Source organism: Rhynchophorus ferrugineus, unplaced genomic scaffold, assembly GCF_030347505.1.
Source record: "Rhynchophorus ferrugineus isolate W39M unplaced genomic scaffold, kcgeb_rfMv2 rfM3, whole genome shotgun sequence".
In the NCBI taxonomy this organism is placed as follows: Eukaryota; Metazoa; Arthropoda; class Insecta; order Coleoptera; family Curculionidae; genus Rhynchophorus; species Rhynchophorus ferrugineus.
Genome location: NW_027472582.1, coordinates 36751941 through 36771329, shown reverse-complemented (window position 1 = coordinate 36771329; position 19389 = coordinate 36751941). Strand labels below are relative to the sequence as shown.

The 19389-nt window shown below is 28.1% G+C and overlaps 1 protein-coding gene and 1 long non-coding RNA gene across 4 annotated transcripts in view; one reads left to right on the top strand and one right to left on the bottom strand.

Annotated features, from left to right (window-relative positions):
* The window catches only part of LOC143193578 (uncharacterized), a 169464-nt gene that overhangs the window by 99061 nt on the left and 51014 nt on the right, over positions 1-19389 (bottom strand). The gene's annotated exons all lie outside the window — the stretch shown is intronic.
* On the top strand, positions 6108-7847 carry LOC143194157 (uncharacterized). The gene is made up of 3 exons (XR_013005200.1): positions 6108-6246; positions 7330-7454; positions 7628-7847. It is a non-coding gene; the product is annotated as an uncharacterized LOC143194157 (long non-coding RNA).

Below are 19389 nucleotides of genomic sequence, written 5' to 3'. Positions count from 1 at the left end.
CCGTAATATAATATAGGCAGACACTTGTGTACTATTAAACCGGACAGATGCCTTAACTTCCGTCTACATTCAATTACTACTGTCGAAACTCGTTTTCTGAGAATTGAAATAATTAATTATCGAATATCTAATATTTTCTATCATAACTTTTATTATCTTTCAGAGAATTTGTGAAATGTCGAAGCAAGGGAAAACAAAATTATTATAATTTCATATTCCCTAATTAATAAATAAATTGATTTAATCTATATCTATATTGAATATTCTTTATAATAGAACATTGATACTAAAACTATCAAAGAACAAAAATACTAAATATAAAATATAAACTTTAACTAAAATGTTTTAAAACGTTTAATTACCTTTATCAATTTTATATTAAATATGCTTAAACAATACATTTACATCTATAATCTAAAATGTTGTGATATAAATTTTTATTTGTTTAGAGAAAAAAACCTACTCTTATTTTGCTTAAATAATTTCATTTCAAGAATAATATTGGAATTTTATTCACCGAGACGTTATCAATATTTGCCACCAGTTGAAAATAGTTAGAAATAGATTGAAATAGAACATTACACTATATGTATGATGTCGCAATATGTTCTTCCACCATATTTCATAAAGAGAGCTTGTTAAATTATTCACGCCCATCAATTTCAGAGCTAAGTTAATAATTTATTTTTACTAGATATCAATTGGATATTTTAATTTATGTTTTTTTAAGGGACTGCTATAATTCAGTATCCGACCGACTAAAAGTTCGAATAATTGTGCGGTTTTACAAATTTTTGCCTAAAATGGCTCTTTACATTAGAATTAGTAATCTTTACTCCTAAAACCAAATCACATAATAATTCAATAATATTTAAAAGGCATTTTTTGCTCAGAGATATCTACGTAAATGAAGCTGACGAATAATTGCATATAGTTATTTTATAAAACAAATCTATGCCTAAAAAGCGAATAACTTTAATAGACTCATCGATAATGAAGAAAACTGTAATTGTAAATATAAAACAGAATCATTATTGAACGACAAATATGCCATAAAAACTTCATGCTCAAGAAAATTAGCTCTCTTAGTTGAGTTTTATCGATATCGAGAAAGGCAATAATACCTCGAACATGTGGCTATCGTCTCGACGCATTTTTCTCAGTACGTAATTATGGAAATGAAGATTTTCTTTATGCAGTATTATGCAAAACGTAGATGAAAGTTTCTTGTTAAGTGTAACAGCACGTGGTATACTTTTACGCTATCGCAGCTTAATTAATTAATTTTTAATTAGCTTTTCATCTTAATAGCCTAACATAATTCACTATATCGCTTTTTGTTGAAGTTATTTCTTACCCGCCAGTAGCGGTTAAGTTTCAAGTTAGGAAATGGAAAGCAGGCTTGGTTGGCGCAACAGTCAGGGCGACAGGACGATCGTACTGTTGAGATAGTCACCGGTTCGAAGCCTGCTTATGCATGGATGCACTTTATATTTGTGATATAAATATCTTTACAGGCAACAGTGAAAAATCCCACAAGGAATAACCATCCCGGTTAAACCAGTAACTAGCTTGGGTAAGACTGGATTTCTTATAAAATGACCGCTAGGTTTGTCACTGGACAGTCGGTAGGCTTAATGCCGCGGACCGTCGTTTAAAAGATTAGGTCCAGTCCACAAAAAACCCTAGTTGGTGAAAAAGGGATACTAACATATGTGTCAACCAGACACAACATCACTGAACACATCATTCAAATTATAATTCCTAAAATTTATAAAGCAATAATTAAACTTGTATTAATTTTCGCCAAAGCCGAGAGTAATAAATATCCAGACTGAGCCAAAAACGATAGAAACTAGGAGAAATAAATAAATATCAGAATGGGAAATATCATAAAATTTTGCATTAAATGAGTAAAAGTGAAACAGTAAGCAAAACTAAAATGTAATAGTTAAATACAATTTAAAGATCAACTCTAACTTTAGATTGCGAGATGCGAGTATGGCTCACGAAAGATAAAATTAAGATACAAGCGGCAGAAATGACATAGAAAAGTTCGTGGTGTAACAGATGAACAATATAAGAAGTAAAGAAATAGGATTATAATAAAAGACCTCAATGATGAACCAGTCGAAGAATACACGGAAAGGAACTAACCTTGTTCGTTGGGAGATTTACAGCTTATGGAGGATACAAGACGGATAAACAAAATGTAGAAGATTTTGTGGATGTGGGAAACAAGGAAAGAGATAAGAAAAATAAATGGGTGACCTAAATAAACCAGGAATAAATATATCAGAGAAAGGAGAAGAAACCCCCGACATGCGCCGGGCAAAGACAGAGAGAAAACGGAAAGAATTTATGCATAAAGAAACACAGACTAGATATAAACATAATACACCTATACCATTGGTATAGTGGTAAATAGGTACTATATACATTTTGTATAACATTGAATCTCTGAATCAAACAAGGAAATGACGCATAATAATTAGATAAGTCTAATGACTTCGTGTACATATGTTAATATTACAATGTAAAGCATTTATTTTTAGTTCTTCCAAATTGACTAAAGCTATATTTTGTAAATTATAACTGGAAATGTGAAAAACGATGAAGATAATATTAGGAATCACTTACACGGGATGGGACTGAATTAATGACACCACTTATGGGTTTAGAACAAAAGAGAAACTTTATTTATATAGCTGATCTTTTATACCTTTTTAAACAGCCTCGATACAAATTACAGCGCCTTCTACTAATTCCTCTTCTTCTTTTCTACACTGGCTCATGTATCGATAGAAATTATACATTTAAATGATAAAACTGGAGAGCCAAAATAAACCAATTTTCTAACACAGAAAGTTAAAAATATATAGTAGTTGCTGTTATATGAAATATAGTCTGATTAAATATTTCACATAATCCCTTATAATTGTTCGTAGCTATATAATCATATACCCTTTACTACAGGTTGGACTTAAATGTTATTTATAGTTTATAGTATTAGGTCACAGTGAATTCAAATTATATCAATTTAAGATGTCGAAACATCGCATTTTTTCCGCATTTGACTTTGACTTTTAGTTTATTTTATCTTTTATATATTACCATATTCTAACGAAAGTAAAATAACGAAACAAAATCATTAAAAATATATAATCTTTTATAACATTATAGTTCAATATTCACTGCTACTTTGGATAGACTATAGATTATATATTTTAATTAAAACACATCTCCATCTTCACAAAACCATTATTATTAACATTATTTACTTTTAATTTTAAAGTTTTAAAGTTTAAAACAGTTCAGTTTAGAGATAACATAAACTATTGTTAAAACCGAAAGAATATTTAAAGTAAATATATACTAAAAAACTCGGTGATAAAAGCTCAATTCAAATCTTAGAATCTTAGAAAGACCAGACCTTACATGACAAATATCTGCTCAAATATACCGTAATCGTTAACAGTTTTTTTAAAAGTTTCCTTATAAAACATCGACGAACCATATATTAATCAAGGATTCAACTTACCATTAATAATTTAGACAACTAATTATACAAACTGCTTTATATCTCAACAAAACTTCGTTTGCTTTAAATACCAAGAAATATTTATTATTGTCATTTATATCGTTCCGTCATTATCATATTTACATACCTGCCCATTTGAATTGATATTCATTTAATGACTAAATACCAAAACTATAATATACATATTTTATGTTTTGCATGCTGACAGACGAATGATACGAAATGGCAAATTGAAACGAAAGGAACCGATAATTATATTGGTTCCTTGGAAGAAAAACCGAAGTGTCAATACATAATAAGATTATGATTTATGGTCGGTGTTAAAGGCTATATAGTGATATGATATACAAGTGTGGGTTTACAGTGGGGACCACAATATAAGAAATATTAAAATATTATTAAACACTGAAGCTAGTTATTGAATGAAGGCACATGTTTTAAGCACTGAAGATATCCAAACTTTGAAAACTTGTGTAATAGTGCGCCGGTGTGAAGTGAGAGGTGAGAAATGAAGCTTATCGTCGGATAACTCAGAAATATTTAAGAAAAAAATAAGAGTTAACCTGGGACATTTTTTTGATGGGATAGTTTTAATACAGAATTACATTAAATAAATAAATAAATAAAGTTAGTGTTAGCTGTATATAGTGTTGTAGGATTATTAAACAGTTTTTATATTTTTGATATTTTACTTGATAATTTTCTAAACAGTTGAACTTCATGTTAATTAAAACTGAACTTATTGCCCAGACTGGAATATTTAACGGCCCAGATGATATTTTAATAAACATTGTCGTGCTGCTTTTTGTATTAGCAAAATATAGTAGCGAAGAAACATAGTACCAACAAGTTCTGATGTGAATAGTGTTACAAGACATTCCGTTGCAACAAGGAATAATATTTTCCATTAATTCATTAAGAAGCAAAACAATAAATGATTAATAAATATGTTATAATTAAATGATGAAAGAATATTGGAATATCTAGATGTTGGATTATGAAATCTCCTTTAAAGATCATAATGCTCCTTTTCATAGCTTTTCATATCATTCCTCCTTGTTAATTCTTTACTAAAATAAACAATATTTAAACTCAAAATGCATGCAAAAAGTAACCTTCGTTTTTTCAGTCTAGCACCCTTGGGGTCTAGTCATGCAACCAATAGTGTTAACAACTTTTTAATCTGGTTTTCATTTTTTAATACTGTAGTTACGTTTTAGTTAATTACTTGGATTTAATTTGATTTAGAAAAAATATTCATAGTTTATGAAATAATATTTTTAACTTGCTGATAAAAAGAAAAATATTTCATGTTTGTTTCCATAGACCAAGCTATTACAAAGTGTTTATGAACACATGTAATATTTTAGGTTGTTAACTCACAACTATATCCTAGTTTAATATATTCTTTCGATTTACTAACAATAACAATATTAAACAATGTATATTATATATGTCGATCGAAAGTCAAACTTTATTCATATAAAAATATTACATGTATGTTATTCATATCATATTTATTCATATTCATATCATATTCAATAATTTATTTATATTAGGAAATATAAAATAATTGCTGATCTGATTTAAAATCAAAAGACTGTACGAGTTAGTCGAAAGATAAAAAGAATATAAAGTTAGTTCAAAAATCAAGAGATCGGCTTGTATGTCGATTAAAAAGCATATTTGGACTTACAGGATGCAAAATGCAAATTAAGAAAATTTTTCACTTATACTATTTTTAATTGCCTGTAAATATAAAAAAATTAGGAATAAATTCAAACTTGATTTTCATATTCCGAAAAAAAATACTTTTCGTTTTTTTTCCTAACCTAGTTCACCTAACTAAAAACTCTTAATTTTTTTTTAATTTGTTTCATATGAAAATTGTAACCCTGTAGTGTACACAAATCTTCTACCTGTTTGAAAATTTACAACGCGCGGCACTCGATATCTTCATTGTATGATTAAAAAAACTTTTGAAAATTTGATTTTAAACTCTTGAATACGTATACAATATGTTCTTAAAATATAAATAAAATAAAATTTTATTATTAATTGGCTAAAAAAGTTATAGAACGACCTGAAATACGCCGTTCTACACCTATTTCCCCCCTTTATGTTGTTATCTTAATCTTCGATCGTAATGTTGCTTTTCCCAGCAATTCATTAATAATGTGAAACAAAGCCTGTTCAAAAGTTTCTAAGTTTATATAAAAATATATTGTTCAGCTAAAATGAATAAAAACTCAACTACGCAATATTATTATATTAAAATGTACCAGAGAATAAAAAAAATTACATAATATGAAACTATTATATTACAGTATTTACTACTACAGTTATTTAATTTACGACAAATAAAAAACTGGTTGCTAAATAAAGTTGACCTTTATAAATAAGTCGTTTTGGTATTTTAATTATATTCTAGAAGATATTGGAAGTAACGAATCACTGAAACCATCGAACTAAACGTGGCGGGAAGCTGAACCGACTAATTACATGGTATCAGTATAAAAGCGACTGAACAGCGTTCAGGGCCCATTCAAGTTGACGTTTACGACATTCGTTTACCGTTAGTTAAAACGACCTTTGCAGCATGCGGATTTGTCACCTGCCCGATCGTAAGACTTTATAGTTCATTCTGTTTTGTTTGATCGATATTTTAAGGCTTCGAGCGGACTGAATTTATCTTATTTCTTTTTGTAAGTTATATCGTGTTACATTTTGCTGATTTACATACTGATACCTATAATCAGATAAGCTGAGGCTGCTTATTAGAAGCAGCCGATAATAAACTTTAATGATTGAATAATGATTATATATATAACTATAAATGATTTGTTAATTAGTCAATGATGCACTTCACAACTGAAGGTCCTTTTAAGTAATAGGTTATCCAATAAGTTTTGTAGTGTGAGATAACGCGTCCATTAAACTGTATTAGAAGCTACAAGTCTTTTTTATTGCAATGTCAGGATCCTTTTGTAGCGGATATATTGTTTTGAAAAGTCAACAACACCCAACTTAAGAGGATCTGTGTGTATTGTGAGGAAGGTTTAGGTCAGGCGCAAAATAGGATGCAGATTGGGGAGGTGGCGCACTCTGAGCCACGATGAAATTTTGAGAGTTTAAAGAACGATAGCGCACTATTGCTTAGTTCGCCGCATGCCGTGATGTAGTTTTAGCTAAATTGATTCCTAGGAACGCAGTGCTCTTGTCGCATTTTTTCCATCAAGCCACTATGAGCGTTTATAAATGGAATGAAGAATTAATCGATGCTGTTCGGATTTGACAAGTTTTGTACGATACAAGTCATGTAGACTACATGAGGAATAAATTCTTTGATTAGAATGTTTCACTAAATTCTTCTCCGTGAGTATTTCTTCTTTTTAGAGCAGTTACCTTTTACTAGCCATCTGGGAGATAAACACTCCCATTTCAGATTCGAATTAGTCTTCCAAAGCAGATTAAAAACTAAATTTCAGTTAAGTTGTTATTAGTGCAGTATGAATTGTATTACATATTCATATATATTACAAGTAGTAATACTGTGAACAGTATTACTGCGAACCGAAAACAGTAATTGTGTTTGCTCGTTTTCGGCATCTGGCAGTTTTATACCGCGGATACTCGCCATGATCATCACTTCTCTGCCACGTCACCGCACCAAGCTGCGTCCCATATTGCGCCTTGCATTATACTTATCATTTACTAGACCCAATAAAATAGTAAATATTTCGTTATAACTTCTTGTATTAAAATACTTAACTAGTACTTATTCACAGATCCTGTACCTTCACCAAGAGAATAGGAAAATATGCTTCCAAAGATTATTTACATTCAATTCAGCCTGTCTATTCAACTTCAGCTAGCCGGGTACCAGACTTTTTGACAGCAACAAGACAAAGAAGTAAGCTCTGCAATAATAAAATTGTACTAATAAATATTACCTTTCAATCGATATACAATTTTATTTAATATATCTGTTCATATTTAATTTTAATGGCTCTATGTTGTTATAATTAAATGTATATCTATATTTCATTTCTTTATTATTGCACTAATTTAGCTATTTCTTTTTAGAATCCAAATATAGGAGGATTCTGTTATTTCATGGGAGTTATCATCAACAGACTGCTCAATTTAAAAGAAGGTTCTGCCAGTTAAGAAGACACTCCAGATTTAATGTGGACATTTTACATGTTATATAAGGATAATTTTATTAAAATATTGTATATTTTCATGGTTTTTAGCCCTAAAAACCCCTTAACATATAAATTGAAGCTGGCAAATATGAAATATTTTTCAATGCAAAATGAAATTATTATCCTGTATAATTACACATTAGTTAATATATATGATATTGAAATTACTATATTAACCTTTTATATATTTATACTAATTGGTCACTATCTTAACAATATACAAAATATATATTTATATTTGACACATATATACATTTATATTATACATTATATATATTTTCCTTCTAATATAAAATATTAAAATATAAAAATTCTAATATTTGTTACATATAGAAGTTGTTACTCTAATATTTTAATATTTTTTGTTTGTTTTCTTTTAACAAAATATAACCAGTAATGTACATTTTCGGTTATTGTGGAATGTAACAAATTTAGAATTAATGTATTTTACTATTTTGAAAGAAAATGTAATTTAGTTTAATGTAAATTAATGTACTTGAAATATTTCAACAAACAATTATATTATTATATGGGTCTCTCGAAGAGTATCTTGTTGATGTAGTTTATAGACGAATGCTATTGTAATCCCTATTATAGTATTTTTTATACTGTCAAGATAGTGACCATATAATATAATCCAAATATATATAGATTTCATATCTAATAATATATAATCATTTTCTTGAATATTTGTATTTTATTTATCAAGAAATAAAAGTGTTTCTTACATGAAGCAACCGTGGAGACAGATTTCATTTCAAGGATTGAGATGTTGCTTCAAAATTTGTAATATTTTTCAATAATGTTATCTAAACCATTAAATTGTACTTTCTTTGAGTGAGAAAGTAGAAGCTACAGTACAAATTTTATGTAAATTCAAAACAGGCATCCAGCTGTAACTTACACATTCGTAATTACTATTTAACGATACGGAATATTTTTATAAGCTAATACATTTGATTTGATAATTTATTTATACCTTTTTGTTGCCCAATATTATTAAGAGTGCTATGTGCTGTACAGTTAAGTTTAATTGGGTCTATTATAGTTCAATAAAATTATTTCAATTAAAGTTATTTTTTCGTCTTCCAAATTTAGTCTAGTTAAAACTTAAAGTTAAAATTATGAATATAAGAAAACCATAAATTAACAAAATATTGACCAAACCCATTATTTAAGGACTTAATCATTAAGGATTATTACTTATTATTAATTTAATATTATAACAGAATAATCACTATTAGTCCTAATCCAATATTAAAATAAAAACTATTGATGTAACCCATATTCATGGAAACGTAATTTCAATATTATTGCGGTATGTATTAAACTTTAAATACTTTAATGTTTAATATAATTTATTAATCGTAACATGTTCATTAAACAAATTGATCTTAAAAAAAACATATTCCATTACTACAGGTACCAATGAATAATAATTGATATTAAAGATATATTGTAAATTATTGAATATGACTTTTAAAACCCTGAACATTAGTAGTTCATTGTTTTACAATTATTATATGTACATTCAGCTTGTCTAAAACAAGCACTATAATCATGTAGCAAAATCAAGATATCTTTTAAAATTAACCAACGTCCAAAAATAAATATTTTTAGCTATTCTTGCATGACTGGAAGTGTTATGTATCGACTATAAAAAGTAATTACTGGAAGAATCACAAGATCTCTCCACAGGCCTTGATCAAATCTGCCGTCAGTTGATCGATTCCGGCATTCTATAATACATTCATTATAATAATGCTTTCATTAAATGTGTAAGCAATCGCTTTGTTTAAAATTATTTCCATCAATTAGTATAAATATTATATTTAAATCATATCTAATTCATGACTTAATATCTATTAGTTTATAGTTTGCTTAGGAATATATAAAATAGTCTCACGAGTCAGAACAATAATGATCCTTGATTTATCTGTTAACAGAGAGCTCCAACCTGATTCTAATAATAATAATGAATATCGTGCCTGAAGTCAGTACGGTAAATAAGCAGCGAAAATGGCACGTTATAAATAGACAGGTTAACTTTTATTGTTAAACAATAGAGCTTCTATTTATGTTGCACGAGAAGCGATTTTATGACTTTTCAATGAGTTGACGTCCGTATTTCTAGTAATGTATTGCTTCATAAAGCAAATATGAATTAAATGATGTATTGTAAACACGAGTTATGAGTTAAATTTTACATATCGTGAGAGAAGTCATAACACTTTCTTTCCTTATACGATATTTTATATCAAGGCGAAACATTCAAGACATCTGTCGAGTAAATTAAATATTATCGAATTCATATTAATATCAAACATTTGCATATTATGTCTATCAACATCGAATATTCAGATTATTTACCTATTTATTTACCCATTTACCTTTATAATTTGAAAAACCTAACGTCAAAATTATACCAAGAAGGTGTCATTAAAAGAAAAACTAACGTAACAAAAGCAGAAACTGCCAGAATATTCGGAATTATGGTGGAATTATGGTGACAATGTTGCCCACTTATTTCGAAATTCATAAAAAACTATATAGAAACATTTAAATAGAAATTATTGTCAGACCTTTTTGGGTAGCCCCAAAAGTGCAAAAATATTTTTTCCAAGTATTTTTATATAAGATATATGGAAAAAATTCTATCAAGAAAAACCTATGATCAACAATTGGTTGACTAACACAACATGTGGCAATAAGGTATCATTTTTGATACTAAACAAAAAAAGATATATTTAGAATTATTACTGAACAGATATATGTTATTAGGTGCTCCAATGTATTTTGATCAGCGATATCCATTGGCAAAGATGGGAAATGGATTAAAATAAATATTCTCTTGCATATAAAATAACAACATTTTCATTTGGTATTACTAAGTTATTCAGCTTACACAGACGCTAATTAGGGAACATGGAGCTCTTAAAATAGTATTTTCAAAAAAACATATTTTTCTTTCTCAAATAGCAATCATCAGTTTTGTTATTTGATTTCAAGAGATCTGCTATCCAAGGGTTTCAAATAGTTTTAGACAGCAGTTGATGAATATATAACCACTCTTTTCAGAGATTTACATGCGATAGCAAAGATCCAATAGAAGAAAAAATGGCTATCACACTGCTTGAGTTGGCTGAAAATGCCATTTCGAAGCATTTCAATATCGCGATTCCATTGCTTGGCCAATAAAAAGGGAATAATTTTTCCAAACTAAACCAAACCAAACCGTAAACGGTTTTGACACTAATAGATGTTAACTGCTAATTAAGTAAAGAAAATGACGTATTTTTGTTCACTTTCTTTGTCATGTTCGGCCACATGTTGAAAAAGTTATAGGGGATACACTGTTTCTCGAATATAAACTTCTGCCGATCGCGGTACACATTGCTAAAGTATGAAAGTGTATTGATTAATTGGGTCGCTGTCAAAGTGATATCATTCTTTCGACATGGTATCGCGATGTTGTTAGAAAGATAGTAAAAAGTTATGGAAAATGATGGAATATAACCTACTTAATTTTTAACCAATTGTAATCAAAATAACCAAAACCAATTTTTCTCAATGAATGCCTCTTTAAAATGAAAAAATTATGAGAATATATTCAAGCAGCTAATACTTTGCTGTAAATAAATGTATATTACTGAAATTAGATGTAGAAAAATTGACGTTAATTGATACAGAAATTGTGTTATTTTAAATAACATATAATACTGCTGAATAACACTTGTTTGACTAACACTACTTATCTAAAAATCACCGTATCAATTAGTCAAAAGCAATTACTGTTTCATAATAATAGCGCACTTAATAGAAATTACTTTTGAATGGACAAGATCAGATAACCGTTCCTAGCCACTAAATTATAAATATTATTTAATCTACAGTTAAATTCGTTTCTATTCAACCCGAGTAAATTGTACGAGCGCCTATATCTTTAGACCGATGTTGCAGGAATAATGTAAATCTTCTCTAAAGGTAAATTTTGATTTTTGTTATATTTTAGTGTCATTTTTACCAATTAGGTTCTATCTCTACTGGTTGGTAGGTTCTGAATCACGGTCAGCATTAAGCCTGCTGACTAGTTGGTGACATAGACTGGTGAATGAACACAGAGAGTATGTCAGAAGATATCTGCTCTTACCCAGCCTGGTTACTGGTGTGACTGGGATTTCCATTGTCGGATTTGGCACTCTTTCCTTTTGGACAATTACAATTATAAACAACTACGTACATAAATTTACCACCACCCCTCAGCAGCACTCGAACCCGCGACTATTACAATCGTAGGAGGATCATTCTGTAGTTTTGACTACTGCGCTAACCAAGACAATGGTAAAAGTTTTATCTGATGTTTGTTGAAAATATGGCTAATAATTTGAATAGCAAACACATATGGGTCATGGCCCTTATTTATCGTCCCTTTAGTCTATCCCTTAAGAGTTTATGCATATCATCTGAAATAGACTTCTTTACTATGATGTAAGATATGATTTGTTTACTTTAGTACCTATTCCTTATCAATCACAATAAGTGACAGTCCGAAGAGGGTGAGATAATTATTAATATTTTCCATTCTAGCGATATCATGTTAACGATAACGGCTTCTTTTTGTAACTTCTTGATCTTTCAAACCAATTTTCAGTGCTGTTTTTAAATATTTCCACTGACTTGCAAAACGCATGGATATTACTAACTGATACATTTTTATTGTGTCCGGCAAAGATCTTAATAAGGACTCGTAATAGGTATAACAATATATATAGTAATTAATAATTTTGCAAAATCCCGGCGGTAAACATTTAGTGAACAAGATTTAATATGTAAAAAAATAAATTACACTATTTCGGAAAAACGGGAAAGTAAAAAAAAAGTCTTAAACTTTTTAAGTTATTTTGTGTCTCAACTTATATAATACCCTTTTAGTTTAAATAAATATCATACCATTACAATTCCTGATTGTCTAATTCAAATTAGTGTTATCAGTAAACGAAAACAAAGAACAGATATTGAGAAAAAGGAACTTAAAATTATTAGTCTAGGTATATCGACACATGTTGGCTCAAGGCATGTAGGTTTTACATTTCAAACTACTATTTTGTACCAACTTGATCTTGGTTAGATCTACGCTAAAGGCTAATCCGTGTCAAACCATTTGGTCTCTATCTGTTCATGCATAAAGAATCATGTTACATGACAGTCACTTTTCTAATAAAAACTATTTTATATTATTTATTGATATAAATTAAAGACATGAGATTTTCAATGTTATTATTTTTCTGTAAATTAATGAAAATAAACATGGAAAAGACTGATTATATAAGTAAACAATTGAAATAAAACTAAAAAATTGGTAGATTTATAAAAAACATCTGGAATGAAAAAAAAACTAATAAAAATAATAAACAGAAAATAATTGCCAATTTATATTTTGAAGGTATCATGTGTTTACATTTTTAAAACAATTTTAAAATATGGAATTATGTTAGAACAAAAATCATATTAACCAGTCGTGTTTATTTTGTTTTTATTTATTTATAGCTATAGCATCATCACACATTATTCGCAATATATAAATCTTATTTATTTTTCTCACAAGCTCTACTTTTACATTTAAAAACTAAAATGAAATAATGAAAATTTGGACAAAAGTAAATAATTTTATTATGATAGAAAATTAAACATACTTCATGGAAATTATTATGTATTTGGAAATGACCTCACCAATATTAAAAAAATCTTAATACGAATAGTAACTAAATATTGTATTTGATGGATATTTTATGGAGATGAAAGATAGTTATGTTTGAAATGTGTTACCGTTATATTTGAAAAAATATTATGCAGTATGAGCATGTTAGTAATTTTACATATTCTCGAATTTATTTTAAATATCTGTTTATTTTTAATTATAGAGCAGATCGTATATTCAGTACTGGATATTGGTTGAACTTGTTAAATAAATAAAAATAAATATGTTGAATTGTATTTGTTTTGTTTTAATATTATATTTCTTAATATATACTTCACAAAATTGTTAAACGTATACATTACCTCTGAATTTACCTTTATCCAAATAGTAAATCAAAGTATACTTGCTTATAAATTTTATATCTCGTGAAATCATTGATTCAGAAAATTAACATTGAAAACTGCATATAATGAACATGTTAAATATTCTAATAAAATTTGCAATTAAAATCTGTTTCGGGCTACTTTGGCTTAAGAAACGGAAATAATGAGAGACACTAAATGATTTGTTTTGATCTTTTAAGTCGCGATAATGCAATTACTTTGATTGCAATTAATATAACGGAGGATTTTCCGTACAGTATGATTAGTAATTCATGTATACAGATCCAATAATTACAATATATTATTTATTAATTTAAATGCTTTATAACAATGATTGTATTAGCATAATTACCTTCCCAGCCAATTATTAATTTACTTTAGATACTTTATTATTGCAAATATGCTATTAAATAAGTTTTGTCATAAGTGTTCGATAAGAAATGTAAGTAAAGAGTTTTGTGGATTGAAATACATTATGAATACATTATTATTATTCAATATTATATTCGTGCTATAACACTTGTTCCAATACTAGTATTCTATCCTTAAATTGGAAATCCAGAAAACTGCTGAAATACGGTTCGTTTTATATTAAGCATATATTTTTGAGGTTTCCTAGTTACTAGAGAAAGATACATTTTGACACAATTTTTTATTTTGTTTTTATTTAAACTGCTTGTGATAAAATAATGAACAATGTCATTTTAACTCTGTCTACAGTGGAATTTGAACTATTACTCAATACGTAATTGTAACGCATACATATGTATACAAGTTATGTAACATGTAGGGTTTATAAAAAATCTTTTAATTTACTTTAAAAGTATCTTATTTTAAGGGATAGAAGAGGCGATTTCTTACAACGACTATTGGTTCAAACCTACCATATTGTAAACAATTCAATTACGTCACCAGTCATATTATACACGCTAGGAAATATATAGTCCATTCAAAGTTTTTTAGTAATGCGTCATGGATATATGTGACGTCGAAACATGGCAATGTTGCCGCATCAACTCTAAGTTTTAGTTCAGTTTTTATTTGACATACAAGATAATTCTAATCTATATAAAATAACTGAACCAAAATCAAATATAATTTATATTAACATTAAAGTATATCTAAAAACTACAGTTAATTATATAGCAACAATAATTTATTGTGATAGGTAAGAGTTAAAACCTCTTAACACTATTACATTAAAGAATTTTTCATACGTCTGACAAAAGGATGGCGAGCGGTTGTCAGACGTACGCAAAATTATTCAAAATATTAGTTATTATTAACACAGATTAAAAACCGACGAACGTTATTTTAGCGCTTTGATTATTTTGATAAATTTTAAATCGCTCCGTATTATATGATATCATTTCATTTGAAAATGCCGCAATCAATAGATAGTCGGGATTACAAATTGATTGTGGCTTTAATAAAATATTTTAAAAAGGAACGAGGTAATGGAGGTCCCCTTTTGCCTATAATTTCCCTTAGTGAGGTAAATATTGATCCTACAATTTTATACAATAATAATATAATTTCAATAAAATATTAATGTGGGTACTGTAAATAACATCGCTTATAAAATGAAGATTAATACGTTAGATTCATCCAAGTAAACCCGTCTACATACAAAGTGGGTGACGAATCTTGACCATCTTGGCTCTATTCGAGATCAAATCTACGAAATGTATAAGAACATAAGTACAAAAACTATAAAAGTTCTAAATTTTATTAGATTTTGGTGGTCATTATATTTATTAATAATTAATTGCAGATATATTGCTGGTCGAGAAAGACATTCTATCAAAAATTGTTTGGATATGTTGAAGGAAGCATTGTCAACCAAGAAAACACCTTAGGTTTGGTTATAACACCTTAGATTTGGATGAACTCGATAAGACATACAAAGGAAGTAATTGATAAATGGTGGAATCGTGAACATGCTTTAGACAGATTAGAAATTAACAGTTTAGTGATTGAATTGGACAGTGAGTCGTAAAGTGAAAGTGACTGAAGGAAGCTTTTAGGATATGTGATAAAGCTGCACAATGCTGGAAATTCCTGAGACAGAGTGATGAGAGTGGAAACAACTAAAGGTATGCACATAATTAATTGAATAAAACAGTAGAAAATTATACTATATGGTGTGAAAGATTTGTGTGCACAGATATGATTGTTCAAAATGTAGTTATGTTTAATAAGCATTAGGTTAGAAAGTATGAGGAGAGAATGAATATTAACTGTTTTGTTGATATTCTAAATGCATTAGACATAATTCAGTGTTTAATTTTATGAAGAATGGTGCACAGAGATAGCAGCAGAAGAAATAAAATATATAGTGATACCAAAATGACTTGACAAGTAAACACACCATCGAAGGAAACAAGAACTAAACGTAAAAGTGTAAATATGCTCTCGAATGAAATTAAAATATGTTTCTCAGGTATACAATTGTTAATTAGATGAATTAGGCCTCCTACATAAAAAAACGTGCCTAGAAACTCTACCTCATGGATGGTGTGGAACAGAGTTCAATGTAAACAGAACAAATCTAACCTACAAATTATTGTACCTGTGTTCTTAATTGTAGTTTTAAGTCCATCGATAATATATGTATTGGATGTACCATAATGTTAAAATAAATTATATATGATAACCTTTTTATTCAGTTATTTTATTTGAGATCAGAATTTTCTTGTATGTCAAAACCACACTGAAATAAAACTCAGAATTGATGCAGCAACATTACTAAAAAAACTTTGAGTAGATTTAATGAATATGTTTTATAGTGCTAGTAGCATACGTCTCGGGATGTTATTCGCACACAAAAAATGTTGTGTTTATGTCTGATGTATTCGAGACTTTTTAACGGTCTTTCGACTCTCACACTTTAAACCTAAATATCTCTATCAGTGGACAGTATATATGATATGCTCTTAGGATGTATTTCATAAACAAAGTATATAAATTAAGTAAAGCACAATTATTGTTTTATTCATTTACAACGAAGTCTAATTGAAATACTTATATTAGGTGTCTTATTATCTAAAATAAAAGGCTCCAGTTTTCATTACGAAACTATTGGACAGATCTCCACTACAGGCAGAAGAACAAAATAACATACAACATGATGACTATTTAGAATAAGGGTTTCAGTTAAATAAGCCGCCAACAGTTTCCGTTAAAATAAAATAATTTTTAAAGTTAAGTGGAAGTTTTGTTCTTTTAAGCTCTTCACATTTTATAATGGATACAGCCAGTAGGATTTAGAGGAATCATAAGGCTATTCTTTTTTAATTCATTCATTTAACCGTAATCTAACTACTTGTCAACAACACAAGACACGTTGAGTTAGTTACTCAAAACATTCTTTGTTGTTGTTAAGTGATGTTCATAAAAGGTGGACTGAATGTAATCAAAGACCCTTAGTCATAAATTATTGCAATTAGGGAACAACTATGTTTTTAAAATCATGCCATAATCCGTGGGGATCTGGTAAAAACATCGCGTGGTTGAGAGTATAAGGCAACCAAAGTGAGACTGATATTACCGTGAGCTAATATAGTCTATATATAAGTTTTCAAGGCTAGACAACGACCACGTACAATATTTTGGCTGTTATCTTTATAAATGTTATATCGCGCGACTGAATTGGCCATGTGTGTTTTAAAAAACGAAAACGTTTGTTTATTGATGTGATTGAATGGCGTGATGAGCGAAACGTGCAGAGGGTATTAGTTTAAATTGGAATAAAATTAATCCGGCAGTATCGTTTTGCATCGGCGTTCAATAAGTTTCCAATAGTGCCCTTACTATGTAATAGGACAATAAAGTAAAGTAAACTAAAAAGGTTTGATATGTATATGTTTTATATTACGAGACTGATACAGCCGTGGCTATCAAAGAATAAACTTCGCATTTATATAAAACTAAGACATATAATATATATTAAGTGAAATATCTGAACATAAGATTTTTTTTATTAGAAAAACATTAAACTAGCAGAATAATTTATGCCACGTGTCAATAAGTAGTCACTTCTTTCCGTAAAATAACGTACTGGTAAAGTAAATCAATTGTTTTACTTGTAAATCTGATACGAACTGATTTCATAACCTCTATGTAATAAAATGTAGTATAAATTTAATTTAATAATATAGTACCTAATAATAGAAACCATATAATGAAACAATTAAAAAATAGTAATAGTACATATTTAGGTTAGTGCCATTCGTAATGTTAAAAAACCATATTTATTTAAAATTAGAACCAGTATGACATAATCAGAAGCATTAAATAGGTTGAACATAAAAAATTATATGTAATGGGTATTTTATACAAATAGGAAATGATAATGTTTGTATGTTGCGTTTTCTGGATGGTAAAATTTAAAAAGGTAATTTGTTTTCAACTAATCCCTTGGTAAATTGTTTATTGCTTTTTTATTAATTTTATATAAAAATTTCAGGCGACTGTTTTTATATATCTGTTAAATATACCACATTTTTAATAAAATTAATTACTTAATATATTATAAGGATTTAGTTATTTTTGAATTACGTTCTTTTTGAACTATGTTCTTTGATTAATTAAGCCTTTTAAATAAATTATATTAAATCTTCAAAATTCTTTTATATTTCTATCTCAATAAAGATAATTTTAACGATAGGTTATTACAATAATAGGTTTTTATATATGTGTATGTCATATGCTTATATATATAAACGAAACTTGATACTTTAATTAATATTTTTAATCAGCAATATACGGATTAACTATATATCCTTATAAATTACAATTTAGTAATGCTAAAGGTAATGTTAAACGTCAATCATAGATGAAGGTATAATCTTCAAATAATAAGATCGTAATTAAACTTGCAATTACATTCTGATACAATCTATTTCATTTAAAATTAAGATCAGAACGGTTACAGAAAGATTAAACAATTGGAAAGATTGAAGGCATTGTTAAAATTATTTAGTCGTGATAATGTAATTACTTTTGATTAACGGCACAAGTAAGGTAAAGTATAGGAGAATTTCTCAGAATCATTGGGCCTTGATTGATTCATATAGACATTCATATAGAGTTACGATTATTATCATGTAACTTTTCATTGTCAAGTATTTATTTAGGTAAAGGTTATTACAATGCGATGGTGATATAAAGGATAACATAGTTGCAATTATATAACAGGTATGGTTTATTTTCCCACTTAACAAAGTTTCTTTAATGTAGGTACTAAAGATATTAATATATTATTAAAATTTAATTAGCGACATTATTGTAATTATTAAAATTAATTAAATTCCTTATAATGAAATTATAAAAAATAATAATTATTAAAAAATGAATCGACTCATTGATTGTATCTAAAGATAACGTGTTCACCTAACCCGGAATTTATCTCAAGTCCAATACTTGTTGATAGTATACTATTTTTTTATTAAAAAATATCAGTTTCTAACAAATGAAATAAAATGAAGAGACTGAAAGAAATGCATGTTAACAAGTGTAACCCATAATACTATAAACCTCTATGAAACTACTAATCTA